Raw genomic sequence first — 15,537 nt, forward strand, 5'->3', positions numbered from 1 at the left:
AAAATGAAAAAGAAAGTGAGCATGGAGAGGCAGATATCGAGCATATCCGATAAGAACTATAATAGGGCAAGCCCTTGGTGAACCCAGTAATGAGGGTGCTGTCTCTGGTTCCACATCGACAGATAGTAAGCAAGCCGAATTTGAAGCTGAGCATCATGAGTCCATAGAGCACCATGAAAAGGGTTTGCCCCCATGGCTGGCTATGGATGAAGAGGGCCAGCATGAGACTATGAATGAGGCTAATAGTAACTCTAAAGCAGACACTGATATAAAAGAGCAAGAAGCAGAGAATACTTCTGCTAATGGAAAATGTAATCAGAGCAGCAGTGCTCCAGGTATGTCGGGAGGCCCACAAAAAAGTAATGTCTACTAGGGATAACATAGAAAAAAGCATATCGCTCCAGAACCTTATGGGGACTGATGCTCCTGGAAGCTGTAAACTAGAAACAAGTGCCAGGGACACTTGCTACCATCAGGGTTGTGCCGCAGTGCTTATTGTCTGATGACAGGCCCTAAAGGAAAAGGTCTCATCGCCGATTCGCACAGATGCATGGGATAGCATAGCGTTAAACCCTGGCTAAAAAGACGGTACACCAGATAACATGGCATTGTGCCCAAGAGGATAATAGTGTCAGGACACAAATGAAGGAGAGCACAGGATCCCATCCTCTCACTAGGTTGGTCTGCAGCCAGTGCAGGAGACAACCACAGGAGAGGCTGGTGCAGCACATAATGTCATCATATGCCCAAGGGGGCGATATCCAAGAGATCATATGTTCCCCCTGAAAGATTGCAGAGAATGTTAATTATTTCTGCTAAACATCCAGGTCCAAAGGCAACTTTATTGTGGATTCCTGAATATAGATATAGAGGAACCCATGACATTGTAATTGATCATACATTTTAAAGTTAATTAAGGGCCTGCCGGGCCTAGCAGAAGTAGAGTCACAGGACGTCTTTTCCATTAAATTATTGGCACCCCGACACAGCAAGTATCAGAACCCACATTGGTCACTTTTAACTCACCACAGATTCAAGCAAAAGCCATGGCTTGTAAGGAACTGCTAAAGAGCTAGGGGATAAAAATAGTGCACTCCCAGGATGGTTGCTATGCCCCGCTTGCTTTCAGCACCAAATCAACCTGCACGGGAGAGTGGAATTTATACCCTAACCCATCCAAGACAAAAAATGGACCAGTCCCAACAGGTATCCATAATCCTGAAAGGTGCAGTGGGTTGGTCCTTGTCCACTAGAGTTTCTGGGCTGAGGATATAAACAGCAAAAGCCCATGCAGAGAAATGCACACCATCACACCATAATATCAGTTGTTTCCACTGTGATATGTTAATTCTTCGCTGCTGTCACCAGAAATTCCATTAGGTTCTGGTGAGCTATTGTTACTTCTGCTGCGCTCTCTAGCATCATAAGAGCCCTTTCCACATTTAATAGTTGAGTCCTCAGCAGCCTTGGCATTTCTTATTTTAAGGCCAGCTACCTTCTTCTTTTTAAATTGAGGTTTAGTTTTTGGTTTATCTTCTTGCTTGATAATGTAGTCTGAATTGCTATGCGTATCTCTTGGCTTGGCTCGCTCTTCTGATCTGTGTTTTGACCATCATTCCCTCTCTGAGTGTTTTGATGAACCCTGAAAGGAATGAGAGGAGCGTGTATCAGCATTCTGATACCTGTCAGGTTTTTTAATATTATCATGGTTCCTAAGAATATATTGTTTCTCAGAGGGCTCCTGTTGAGATGACCCACCCCGTGATATTGATGCATTCTGCTTAATATTTTTTGATTGTATGTTGTCATCAGGTGCTTGCTTTAAGTTATCCTTCTCAGGATTACTTGTTAGGTGTGGTTTCACAGATCTAGCTCCCAAGTTATCCCTACCCTGCAAAGCATAGGTTTCTTCGATAATCTTAGGTAGTTCTCACTCCTGCTGTGCACGATTGACTACCGTCCGGCGCTGGCGTATAGCCATTGCTGCTGCCTCCCCTTTTATGTTAGCCACCGTAATTATAAATGCTTGGGCAAAATTGCCTATCAATTTCATCCACAAGTCCACGACAGTTTCTGCCCCATACTTATTCTGTATTTGTTTCAATACTTCTGGTATGACTTCTATTGAGGGGTTACCATGAGTTCAGACATAAACAGCAGTGAAAACTGTACCCCAAGTGGTACAATCCTCTATTGGGGTAGCTATTCCCATTGGCTAGCAAATTGTGAGTTTTCTGTGTTTTACTTGCAGGCCTGAATGGGGAAATACTGTCTCAAGCTGTGCTATTTTCTGCGCTATCCACAATGGCATTTGCTCATGTCTAGTGGGCGTTCTTCCCATAATTGTGTTCAGCGTTTGTGGGGTGATTTTCGTCTAAATCCCTTGCGGTTGACCAGCTTGAGTGACCCTTGTAGGCAATGTACACTTACAATGGGCAATGACATTGCTGCCTCAAAGTAGGATTTATTCCTTGCTAATATTGTAAGAATTTGTCACTCGCTATTCATGCGCTCGTTTTGGCAATGTAATTTTATCCTCTAAGCGGCATTTCTGCTTTAGGTATTTATTCAGAGTTTTCTTGAAGGTATAATCATTTGTGTTCAGTTGCCATAAATCTGTAATACCAAGATTCTCTATGCTACTTTATATATACTTGGCAAATTGGCATTTCCCCTTTGCAAATCTATTTCTGCCAAAGCAAGATGTACCAATAAATCTTCAGAGGCACGCAGCAATCGATGACAACATTTAACAAAAGCCCCTTGTCTTACTAGTGATTATTTTATCAAAGAATATCTGAGTCTTAATTGGGCTGATAGCTGAAAAAATCATTTTTATGTTTGTATTGCAAGCTTCTCCAAAAAAATAAGCTTCTTCATCTAGCATTATCTCACCACCGTATGATATCGGGCTCAATTTTGATTTTATCACTGTTATCAATGCCTTAAACTTTTACCCTCCGCAAGCTTCTCCTCAAATTAGAAAATGCTAAATCTAAGACATCTGATTTTTGCAGTAATGGCTTTTTGTTTGTGTAGCAAAGAAACCCCTTGAGTCCAATATAAACCCTAGGTACGTGTGGGTTACTGTTTCTTCTGTGTTGGACACATTGAGGCGCTATTTCCTCTGTTTAGATATTTGATGATTTAAGGATATAACTTTGCTCTTTTTGAGGTTGATTTCCAACTGGTTGTTAACCGAGCACTCAGTGAGCATTTTAATCAATATTTGCAGGCCAACTCAAATATTGCTTAACAGGAGCAGATCATCTGAATATAGGATATTACATAACTGTTGGCCGCCAAGACTCGGTGCATGAGACACGACTTCAGCAAAAGTCGGTGGGAGATCCAAGATAAACAGGTTGAAAAACAGTGGTGCCAATACACATGCCTGCTTCAGTTCTAGGGATATGTTGACTTTTCTGGACAGGCAATGCCCATCCCCACCTTGATCTTTACCCAGGTTTTTGGATATAGCAGCCGGATTGCCCTCAAACGTTTGTGTTGGATTCCCCAACATTGTAACTTCTTTCAAAGCATATCCAAGGGACGAGGTCAAAGATGCCTTTAAAATCCACAAATAATATAAACAGCAGCATTTGGGTATCACTCACCCTTTTCATTATGAGGTCGATCAGGTTGGAAGTTGTTCTGTGCTCTTTAGTAAAGCCTGTTTGATTAATTTGCAACCTCCTTGCCTCCGTCACCCCATTCCAGTAGATCTTGCAGTAGTAGCATTGAGAAATATTTGAGGTCCAAATTGAACAAGAACATCAATCGATTGTTACTTGGGGATGAAGCTATCCCGCCCTTGAAAATGGGGTGTATAAAAGAGCCTCTCCAACTTTCCAGAATGCTTTCAGTCAGCAATATGTGATTGAACGTTGAGGTCAAGACAAGTGCCCAGATCGTAACATTTTGTTTCAGAAGGGCTGCCTGAATTCAATTAGGGTCGGGTGCGTTGTTAGTACGTGAGTTCTTGATAACTTTTACCAAAGATGCCGTTGGATGTTCTAAGATGTCAACATCAACATTAATGTTTATTTTAAATGAGTGAACCACTGGATGGACCCGTGCTATGTACCATATCAAATTGGCCCGGACTTTGACCTAGGGCGGAATGGGCATCTGTACATCCCTTATAGTGTGCTCTTAAGAAGTTCACCCATTCTTCCTCATTTATATTAGCGTTGTTTGACACGCTGGTGCCCGTATCGAGCTCATTAATTACCTTCCAGAAATGCCTGTAATCATTTCATTTGGAGGAATAGAGTAACTTGGCCCACAGTGCTTCAGATCTTCATTTCTTGTGCAACCATACGTCTGTTTTGTAACCTTCTGTGCTCAGATCGAAGGCACTTTAACAATGCTGAATTGTGCCACAAGCGCCACAGTTGATATAGCATTCTATCTATCCGGGACTTGTTAAGGTGAATCTGCTTTGGCCAATTAATGGACTTCTTATGCCTGATGCTTGTGTCATTCTGTGAGTTATTGGCGGGATACCCTCTGCTAGACTCTCCGAGAGGCATTCCTATACCTTTTTTCAATTCTGTTCGTTAGCTGATATTCCTTTCAAAATCACCACCACTTCACATGCCAGGTCTTGAATATTATCCAGACTGCACTAAAGGTGTTTAACATTTTTGGTGTAAGCTTCTACCTGCAGTGTCCGGACACAGCCTAGAGCAGTTGTGGTGGCACTAAACCAGAAATTTTGTGGGTGAAGATCACTCTCAGGTCTTTGATCAATTTTTAAATTAATTATTGTGCCGTACAAGCTAGCACTTGTTATGAGCCCCAATGTACCCCAATCTAGGCCTAGGTAGCTACACAACCTTTTACCTACAATTGTCCTACCTTGCCCTGCATAACGGTTCTAGCACTGACCTTTTACCCAGTTAGGTGCTGTATAAATGTCGATAAGTTTCTTGGAAAATAGTCTAATTTATTATGCATGAGGATTCTTAGAAAAGTCCTCTGCACATGACATACATCACAGCATGAACATACTCTACGTAAAAGTCGTGGTCATCTTCATCCTAGGGCGAACTAACTACTTTGCATACTTGCAGGTATTGTTCTAGGCTCATTTTCAGAATCATATTCACAACATATCGATCGCATATGGAGCCCCGAGGCTATCTTTTTGGTAGAAAAGGACCATATCGAACACTGGATAGTTAGAGGAGAAGCTTCCATGCTGACATAAGATGCTGAGGTCCCTGCACGCAGAAACTCCAGCACGCAGTGGTCTGACATCCCTTGCGGGGTGTCCAACTCAAGACCAAGACAGGGTCCTTCATTCTCTTCCATCAGGTAATGGGGTTGGCTCTTTCCTAGGGGGATTCTGGCTTTACACCCACATGCATGCTAGGTACACTTAGATAGAGTCCGCATAGTAGAAGTAGGCTTGATTACTGCCATGTATCTATATGCCTGCATATATTCACTGTTTTAGCACCATGGTAGAATTCTACCTTATATTTACTCTGTTGGTGCTTGTAATCTCATAATTCTGTTTCTGTCTAATGATTGTCGCAGCAAACATGTTTTATACTAGAATGACTCTGTTTCAATAAATGCTTATTGAAAACATCCCCATTGTTTATTCTGTGTATCTCTATGAGACTATGAGAGCACGAGTGACTGAGCAAAAAGTACTGTACTGTTTCCATGATCCCTGAAGGATCAAGGGTTATCATGTTCGATAGTTGCCAGAAACTATTTGATCCTTGGTAAAGTTAGGTAGCTTATAGTGGCATTGTGAGCTAGCTGGTCTAAAGGCTAACATATCCATTGAGGTGTCTGGAATGATTCTGGACATCAATCCCTTAGTTTATGTTGTCTAAACCCACAGATCCTATATAGATTTGTAGGAACTACATGACATGGCGCCACCAAAGTTGGTCAAATCTGAGTAGTTCAGTCGTGCTTTCTCAGAGACCCCTACTCACATTCCCCCAGAGAAGTCTGGAGTGGGGAGGGTAAATCCGCAGCAGCTGAGTAGGTATATCCGTAGCATTGGCTGTAGGTTTGCTCAAGCTTGAAGCAATATAGTTCCCCATATTCTGCAAACTTTATTTCCTTTTCTTTTTTAATACTTTCTCTCATAATGTCTAATCATGGGTACACTGGTACGAGTGGTGCTAGTACAGAGGAGCCTGAGCAGGACGGTGCTCTTAACATTTCAGAATACGGCAGACATGCACTTACTACGAAATTAGTAGATTATGTGTTTCCATCCGTGGGTGGGGCTGTTACCTTCGTGACTGTGGCACACGAGGCATTCAGGACAGAGGTATTCTATTTTTTGATCAAATCCCTGCCTACGGATGCACACACATTTGTTTCATACTTTCATTCCAGATGATACAATTGAATAATACTCTCCATATGAGGACATAGAACTTACCAAGAACATATAAATTGGTTTAAAGGTGCCTTCCCCCGTACCACAGAAAATGTGAGGCTCGGTCTGCTCAGCACACATGGAGCGACTTGGCCGGTCTTAGCTGCTCACACTCCACATCCAGCGATTGATACATTGCAAGCAGCATCCTTACTTACACTTTACAGAGAGATAGCGAAACTGTACAGAAATCTTGCACAGTTCATAATGCGAACACTTACAATGCTGCGTGCCTCTGAAGATTCATTGGCACATCTTGCTTTGGCAGAAGTAGATTTGCAAGGGGGGAATGTAATTTGCCACGTTTCTATAAAGTAGCATAGAGAATCTTGGTATTATAGATTTATGGCAACTGAACATGAGTGACTATACCTTCAAGAAAACACTGAATAAATGCCTACAGCAGAAATGCTGCTTAGAGGATAACATTACATTGGCAAGATTAGAGGTTTTTGGGCGGAGGAGTTTGTATATCTGCGAGACCTGGTGGCCCAGTTTGTTAATATTTGTCACAAACAGAGAAATTGATGGATGGGCGGTGGATAATTTGGATTTTGTGGAGGTCGATCTGATTTTCAGTAAATTGTAGAATTCAATGTCATCTAGGCTGTACCTCGCTTGGAGGTCTGAAAATGTAACTGGGTATGTGGTGTTTTCTAGTTGATAAGGAGAGAAGATTCCTTTCTTAATCCATGTGTCAATGGTTAGGCTTTTGCCTTTGTACAGTATCTTGCTTTTGGCCCAGAGTGATTCCATTTTAGAACCTTTAATACTATTCTCAAGGTTTTTATCAACCCTAAGTAGTGCAATTTTTGTGTTTTAAACATGGACTTGGAGGTATGTGGATATAGTCTATTTGTTGTTAGGAGTGCAAGGGGGCTTGCCCAAAAACCTCTAAACTTAATCATAAGACTATATCCTTTTGGGGGCAACTATCTCCAGATCCACCAAAAGAACAGGAATGGGCCTCACTTTGGAGCTCCGTCTCACAAAATAAGATCTCCCCTGTTCTCTTCCAAACCAAACACTGGCTACAACACAAGGCATTCTGGACTCCTGCCCGATTATTCGCATTAGGGCTCCGGATGACGCAACATGCTAAAAATGTAAACAAGACGGGGGGACTTAGCCCATCTTATCTTCCAGTGTAGTATACTTAAACCGTTCTGGGACAAAATCTTCACCTTCATAACTGTGTTGTTTAAAAGAACTATGGTCAGAGGCTCCTTCAATCTACCCACGGCCTGTAGAAGCACAAACTTGAGGTCTGATTCTGACAAAGATCTGCTAGATCTATTACTAACCTCTGCAGTGAAAATGGTTCTTGCTAACTGGAAGGACACGAGCAAGACATCTTATAAAAGCTGGATAAACTGGATCATCCATCTCAGAGGGGCAGACAACATAACATTACAAAACTTTCCATGGAAACCGTCATCCAGGATGATGTGGAACTCTTTGGACATGTTTCTAGACTCTTTTAAACCTCCATTAACAAAGTGCTTACCACGGATTCATATACTGTGTATTTACTGTCGTTCCACCTGTATAATGATGCTTAAGTGTAAGGTTCATTGGTACATGTACTTGACTGTTATACTATGTAAACCCTGCCAAGATAGGGTGCCCTGGTGCCAACATAGACATAGAATTGCTAAATCGAATTCCCTTCTCTTTTCTCCCCTGCTTTTTTCTTTCTCTTGCCTGTCCTTTCTTCTCCTATCACTGATCGCTTGGGTTAGTCTCATGTCATCCACAAAGGCGCATTACCGTCACTTTATGACTACATATGTAAAACGTTGCCTTGGATACCGTATGCTTACCCTGATTTAAGCTTTCTGTATTCCTTGTGAAAAATCAATAAAGTATTTTGAAACAAAATTACATTGGCAAAACGAGCACATGGATGGCTGGTAATAAATTCTTACAATTATAGCAAGGAATAAATCCTACTTTGAGGTAGCATTGTCAGTGCCCATAAAGAGGGAATTTATAAAAATGTGATTTGGTCTCCTTCCAATTCTTGACTTTATGCCCAATTGGCAGAAGTCCGCCCAAATGGAGGATACATTATGTTACTTTAGTACTCCGACAAAAGAAAACTTCATGCATATACTTTGTATTTGCCCTAACATGCTTGTAGATGGGAGGGCTTTACTGCAAGAGTTTTTAGTTCTGGACGTAAGAACCTAAAGGTTGGCTGCCATTGAGGCTTTAAACCCACAGAACTTTATGCTGAACATTCGACTGGTGCAATTTCTAGCAATTTTTAATAATCAGAAAAAAACACTTTAAATAGAGCTATGTTCTGTGGCTTAGACAATGGTACACCCCAATGGGATTTTAAAAGGTCACTATTTAATGATGGGCTGCAAGGGAGCGAGCGAGAAAAGAGAATTACTGACCCCAATCCCAGTCCTGTTGTCAAATGGTTTATTGGAGGGGCTCTTAGGGGACGGGTATGAGGAACCCCGTCCCCTATCCCATCTATGGTTGGGTGCTCAGCACTGGTCAGTTTAAACAAAGCATCATGGAGTGTCTATGGGAGGGATTCATTATTTATACTTATTTGCGCAGTGTGTTTGCCTATGTTTGCTCAATTTGTTGTTCTTAGGCAGGTTGATTTACGATGATCCATGACTTTAAACCATTAATTCTCTTTTGCATAGTGCGCCATTGATGTGTGCACAATGCACTTTTGGAATGATTTGCCTATGCTTACCCAGGTTGACTTAGGATGGCATATGATTTTAAATTGTTCACACTCTTTTGCACAGTACGTCATTTGATGTTCGCATGAAGCACACTCTGCATGCTTTTCCTGGACTCAGCTACAGGATATAGAATGGTCCATGACTTCAACTTGTTAATGTTCCTTTGCATCGCATTCGGTTGCTTCTTGATCGATGCACTCATTAAAGATTTTCTTGTGCTGTATGTTTTATTGGTGCTTACTCAGGTTGATGCAGAGATTTATTGAATTTTTTTTTTAGCTTTGTTGACAAAGCCGAAGATGTAAGGAGGATTTATTTTTACATTGCTTGTATTGTGTATGTTTATGGTTTTTATTACTTAATAAGCTAATAGTAAACTGAACTGAATGGGTAAAGGGACTTGTTTTGATTTTTTTTAAAACATATGCTAGCAGTGTCCAACAATCAGTATGTCATGTTTACACGTCTCACCTTACGTTTAAGTGATCTGACTTTCATAAGGGAATACTTCACTTCAGAATTATTATCATTTGTTACATGGTACCTGCAAACAGAATGGAGAGCAAACAGAGGGGCACTCTACCTGGACTGGTGCCTTATGAAAGAGGTACCGTTACCGACATAATGAGGACATCCTGGTAATGTAGCATACCTGTTTTAAAAGAAGTTCTGCTCAACCCCTGATAACTGTGGCACAAACAGCTCCCCCCAAACTCTGTGGTAACTTCAAGCAGTACCACCAATTTTAAAATCAAGAAAACCAAGCCCTGAGACTCCTAAAACAATCAGAACAATAGGAAAACATGTTCAAAGTAAAATCTGATTAGATGAACCAGAGATTGAGTTTTTAAAATTTTTTCATTTTAAAAGTGATTATTGAAAGAATATTTGTATAACATAGTATTGCAATCATAATTAAATGCGTATTTGTTTCATTTAACATACCAAAAAACAGAATGTTTCATAAAATAAAAGTAATGACAATATCATGAGGACAAAGAACGGTACCCAAATACAAAGGAAAATGCCAGTAAAGAGATGGGAGGGGGGAAATGGCGACATGTCTCATAAAGCAAGCGATCAAAATGGGTAGGAAAAAAACGCACCGTGAAAAACATAGTAAAGGGTTACAACCTTCCAATGTTTCATCTTTGGAGTCTCACATCATATAATATAGTTCATGAAGAAAATTAAGGGGGTTTATTCTTTTGTTAATAACTATCTAAGACATCCCATAGCTTGCTGGGTGATGATAAGACATGAAACCTTTGAAACGGGAATTATCTGCACTGGTGATAAAACAAGCCCAAGACCACCATCTATGCGCGAAAATGTTTGATGAGGTTTTCCATTTAGAAAGAATCAACTTAGTACCAAATTCCAGTTGTAGATCCACAAGTAGGGCACCAGGGGCAGAAAAACTTTCAGACGGAGAGGAGGCATATATTCCCAGTAATGCTATATGGACATCTATGCAGAGCTGGACATTAAAAATCTTTTAAATCACGGTATCTATCTGTTGCCAAAGGGAGCAAGCTTGACTACAAAAGTAACACATGAGTGGAGTCAACAGGATCCTTTTTTAGCATTATAAGGCAAAAAGCTCCTAGAAAAAGTAAAACACCATAGAAAAATATAACTTCAAAGTTGACTGTGACCTATTGCAATTTCAGTCCGACAGCAATGGAGTGTGGGTTGGATACACCAAGTGGGTTTTCCCAGTGAAATGTTTTACCTCGGTCTACTTTTTGGATCACAAAGTAATCCAGTGAGACAAAGTCCAAGGGTGAAGCTAGCTAGGGCCCCTAAAAGTGGGATATATTGTTGTCAATCTTTAGCTCAAGCCGTTGTTTTTTTAGCCAAAAGCTTAGAGTGGGACAAAGTTAGATTTCACAGCCATGCAGATTGCTTCACCACTTGGATAGATGTGTTGCCTCATCCCGGTCCAAGGTTTTATTTTGAAAGGGTTTTCCCATATTAAATGTTTTTGCATCAGATCCATATCACCATATAAACATGCAAATGCTATGATGTACATTATTCATGTTTAAACTGACCATAGCTAATGAAGGCCTGAATTTTAAAATAGCTAACGTTGGGTAGCATTTTCCTTCATGACACAAAAACTTTTATTTCTAGGCAAGCTGCATTTCAGTGCTGTTGAACACAGTGTTCTGTTTCTTACTTCCTCATGAGAAATCAAAAAATGTTCTCTTTTTGTTGAAATTGTTTCAGAGTGTGGGAATTGGTATTCAATTCAAGCAAGTACCTTCAGAGTGCAGGTTCGTCCAATGTACCTTGTTTTGTTGCACATAATTGTAAGTTTTCAGAACGCTGAGAGAAGCTGTATTGTGTAGGATCCTGAGAAACTAATGAGATCAAGACTGTATCTTTTCATACTAATCTGATTGGATCATTTTAGAAGAATTATGTGTAGTTGTAGAAAGTGTTAGAATTGTGTAATTTAAGTTAGTGTGATGTAGACTAAGCAGCGGACCTTTTCCGGACTTTGAATAAACCAAAGCAAATTAGGAGATATTGGGTACCCTCTTTGTTATGTGCATTTGAGAAGTGCACTGTCACCCACAAGGGTATCTTGGCACTGAGCAGGCGTGTGTGTCTAGCCCTGCCTATGGTAGGTTGGTTAATTGGAAAGCCAGATCTTCAGCTTCTTGCAGGTATACAAGAAGAGGAGGGGAGACCCGAATGTGGAGGGGGAGGTAATTCCACCCTTTAGGAGCGTTGTGAGACAACACCCATCCTCCTGATCTGGTTCTGTGTATGCATAGGATTTGTACGAATAGGAATCCTGCAGGGTGGACATGTATAGGTGGTTGGTGGGAGGAGATGCGACTATTTAGGTAGGTGGGGTCTGAGTTGTGCAGGGCCTTGAGCGTGTGTGTGTGAGGAGATTGAATTGAGTGTGTTTGTGTATCAGGAGCCAGTGGAGCTCCCTTAGGTGTGGTGTGAGGTCTGTGTGGAAGGTTGAGGATAAATATGGCTGCCAAGTCCTGGATGGTTTATAGTCTTCTAGTGAGTTGCTTGGTGATCCCTGGATAGAGGGTGTTTCCATAGTCCAACTTGTTTGTGACTGGGACAGTAGTGACAGTTTTTCTATTGTTGCTTGGGAGCCATTTGAAGTTCTTCCTCAGCATCTTCAGTGTGTGGTCGCAGGATGCAGTGATGACATTGACTTGTGCAGTCATGCTCAATTTGCAGTCAATGATTATTCTGAAGTTCCTGGTATGAGTTCTGAGCATGGGTATGTGTAGTGATCTGCTTTTAATGTAGTGCATTTCCCTTGCCCTGCTGTTCTCCCCAGCTATGTGATGTCATGTAGAATGTTGGGAATGTTGGGACTTGTAGAGTGGCAGTTGTGGAAGATGGGCTGAGCGGCCAGGAGGCTGCTCCTGGTGGGGCTTACTTAAGACTTACTAAAGAACCTGTAAGGATACAACTAAGAAATAAACTACGAGACCCTGTCTATGAGACTTCTTTCATTTCCACATTTATTTATTTTTATTTTAGGTTTTTATAGAGCGCGTAGTCACCCAAAAGTATCCCAGCGCTAAACCTCGTGGTCCTGATGGGGAACAACCTTTACAACGCAACTTTTACAACGCACTACACTTACAACGCATTTTTTACAACGCACAATCCATTACAACGCATGACATTACAACGCATGACACTACAACGCATTTTTAAAAACTACCTTTACAACGCATTCCATTACAACGCATACTACCATTACAACGCATACCATTACAACGCATAATATAGTAATTTTTACCCCTATACTATCCAACACTTACCCTACTATTGCACCCCCTGGAGTTAGAATAGTAATTTTTACCCCTATACTATCCAACACTTACCCTACTGTTGCACCCCCTGGAGTTAGAATAGTAATTTTTACCCCTATACTATCCAACACTTTCCCTACTGTTGCACCCCCTGGAGTTAGAATAGTAATTTTTACCCCTATACTATCCAACACTTACCCTACTGTTGCACCCCCTGGAGTTAGAATAGTAATTTTTACCCCTATACTATCCAACACTTACCCTACTGTTGCACCCCCTGGTGTTAGAATAGTAATTTTTACCCCTATACTATCCAACACTTACCCTACTGTTGCACCCCCTGGAGTTAGAATAGTAATTTTTACCCCTATACTATCCAACACTTACCCTACTGTTGCACCCCCTGGAGTTAGAATAGTAATTTTTACCCCTATACTATCCAACACTTACCCTACTGTTGCACCCCCTGGAGTTAGAATAGTAATTTTTACCCCTATACTATCCAACACTTACCCTACTGTTGCACCCCCTGGAGTTAGAATAGTAATTTTTACCCCTATACTATCCAACACTTACCCTACTGTTGCACCCCTTGGAGTTAGAATAGTAATTTTTAACCCTATACTATCCAACATTTACCCTACTGTTGCACCCCCTGGAGTTAGAATAGTAATTTTTAACCCTATACTATCCAACACTTACCCTACTGTTGCACCCCCTGGAGTTAGAATAGTAATTTTTTCCCCTATACTATCTAATACTTACCTTAAATGCAATTTAATATTATGCGTTGTAATGGTATGCGTTGTAAAGGCAGTATGCGTTGTAATGGAAATGCGTTGTAAAGGTAGTTTTTAAAAATGCGTTGTAGTGTCCTGCGTTGTAATGTCATGCGTTGTAATGGATTGTGCGTTGTAAAAAATGCGTTGTAAGTGCATGCGTTGTAAAAGTGTGCGTTGTAACGACATACATCCGGTCCTGATAGATGAAGGTACGGGGTAAACGTAGTTTAAGGGAAAAGAAAGGTTTTAAGAGATTTCCTGAAGCGCAGGAGGTTAGGTTCTGATCTAAGTTTCAAGGGGAGCGCGTTCCATTGTTTCGCTGTGTGGACTGAGAAGCGGCGACCTCCTGCGCGGGCCTTTTTTACCCTGGGAACCACAATAAACCACATTGGCGACGATTGGAGAAGAATTTACGCGTGAAAAGGTGAAAAATTTTGAATCTGCATCTAAGATACTAATTTTGAATTTTTGAATATTAAAATTATCTGGCACCTGCCCCACCAGTGACCCCAAGATCGGTCGCCCAAGAACTAAAGTTGCCAGATTCATTTAATGTGCAGAGAAATTATGGCGTTTTACCGATTTAAATATGAATTGTGGCAAGCTGTGAATAATTCGTGAGGGAACTGAGAGTGAGCCTAAAGACTTTAGAGTGCCATATTCAGCTGTGAAGATCAAGGTCAAGAGCCAGTGTTAATTAAATAACGTAGGGGGCAAGATCCAACTCAAAAGTAAAATGATGACAACTGGCGTTATGAGATAAAGTGTAACAACGTGAAGCTACGAACCATCTGTTATATTGGAAAGCTATAACACATGTGATGTGGATTGTGAGATGTAGCACCGTTGTGAAGTACATTTCAAAACCTAAAGTTTGGAGATACGCTAACCTTGGTTGTTCCATTAGCCTGCAACGTGCCTCAGTGTGTGATGACACTTAAGAAGCATCGGGGGCAAACATCGATCTCGGTGTTCATAACTTTATTGCATGGATTTGCAATCATTGACCTCGGTGTTGGCTGGTGAGCATTCCCGAGGCAAACGATAATTGCGCTTGTGTTCTGGTTGCCACGAAAGAGAATCGCTGCGGATGTTGTGTGGAATTTTAATCATAAGAAGCATAAAGCATCTGCGAGAAGCGATACCGTTATGGTTAAGCAATTATTTTAAGTGACGCTATGCTGTTGTATGCCATGTTGTAGTGCTGGCGCAGTGTTTGAGCCTGTGTTGTGAGGCGCGTAACACGAAAATAACTGGATGCTCGTGGCTGCAAATGAAGATCGGTGATCGGTGTCTGTGCAACTTCGTGTTAGTTCCTCCTTTTGCGGCAATTTTGGAACATTTTAAATTAGGGCAAACAGAGTCTCAAAACCGTCATTCTGCTGTTTAAATTTCGAATTGGGCGCACGTCACTTACCTGGCTTGGTTGCTCGCGCTGAATGTCTTGCTTCTGAAGGACGTTTGCTGATCCAACATGCCGAGAGCCATACGGTAATGCGTGCCGAACGTGCCGCCATCTTGCGGGGGACAATTGCAGGTGTTCAATTTGCCAACCATGTGTTTTGCCAACCACGTCTGCTTCCTATGCTGGCGGTTTAAATAAAGTTAATTGAAGCCTTTCGCTGACTTGAACGTCACCGTGAGAGCAGAGACTACGTGCTCTTTTTGTGAGAGGATCTATTTGTCTTCTTCTTCTTCCTGTTTCACAACGGTATTTCAAGAAATTGGAGTATGAAAAAACGGGCAAAGGTAGTTTCTACGATGCTTCTTGTCGTTTTAACGAATACGAACTACAATGTGGAGGAAAAATGAAAATATGA

The sequence above is a fragment of the Triturus cristatus genome, chromosome 3_2, assembly GCF_964204655.1.
Source record: "Triturus cristatus chromosome 3_2, aTriCri1.1, whole genome shotgun sequence".
Classification (NCBI taxonomy): Eukaryota; Metazoa; Chordata; class Amphibia; order Caudata; family Salamandridae; genus Triturus; species Triturus cristatus.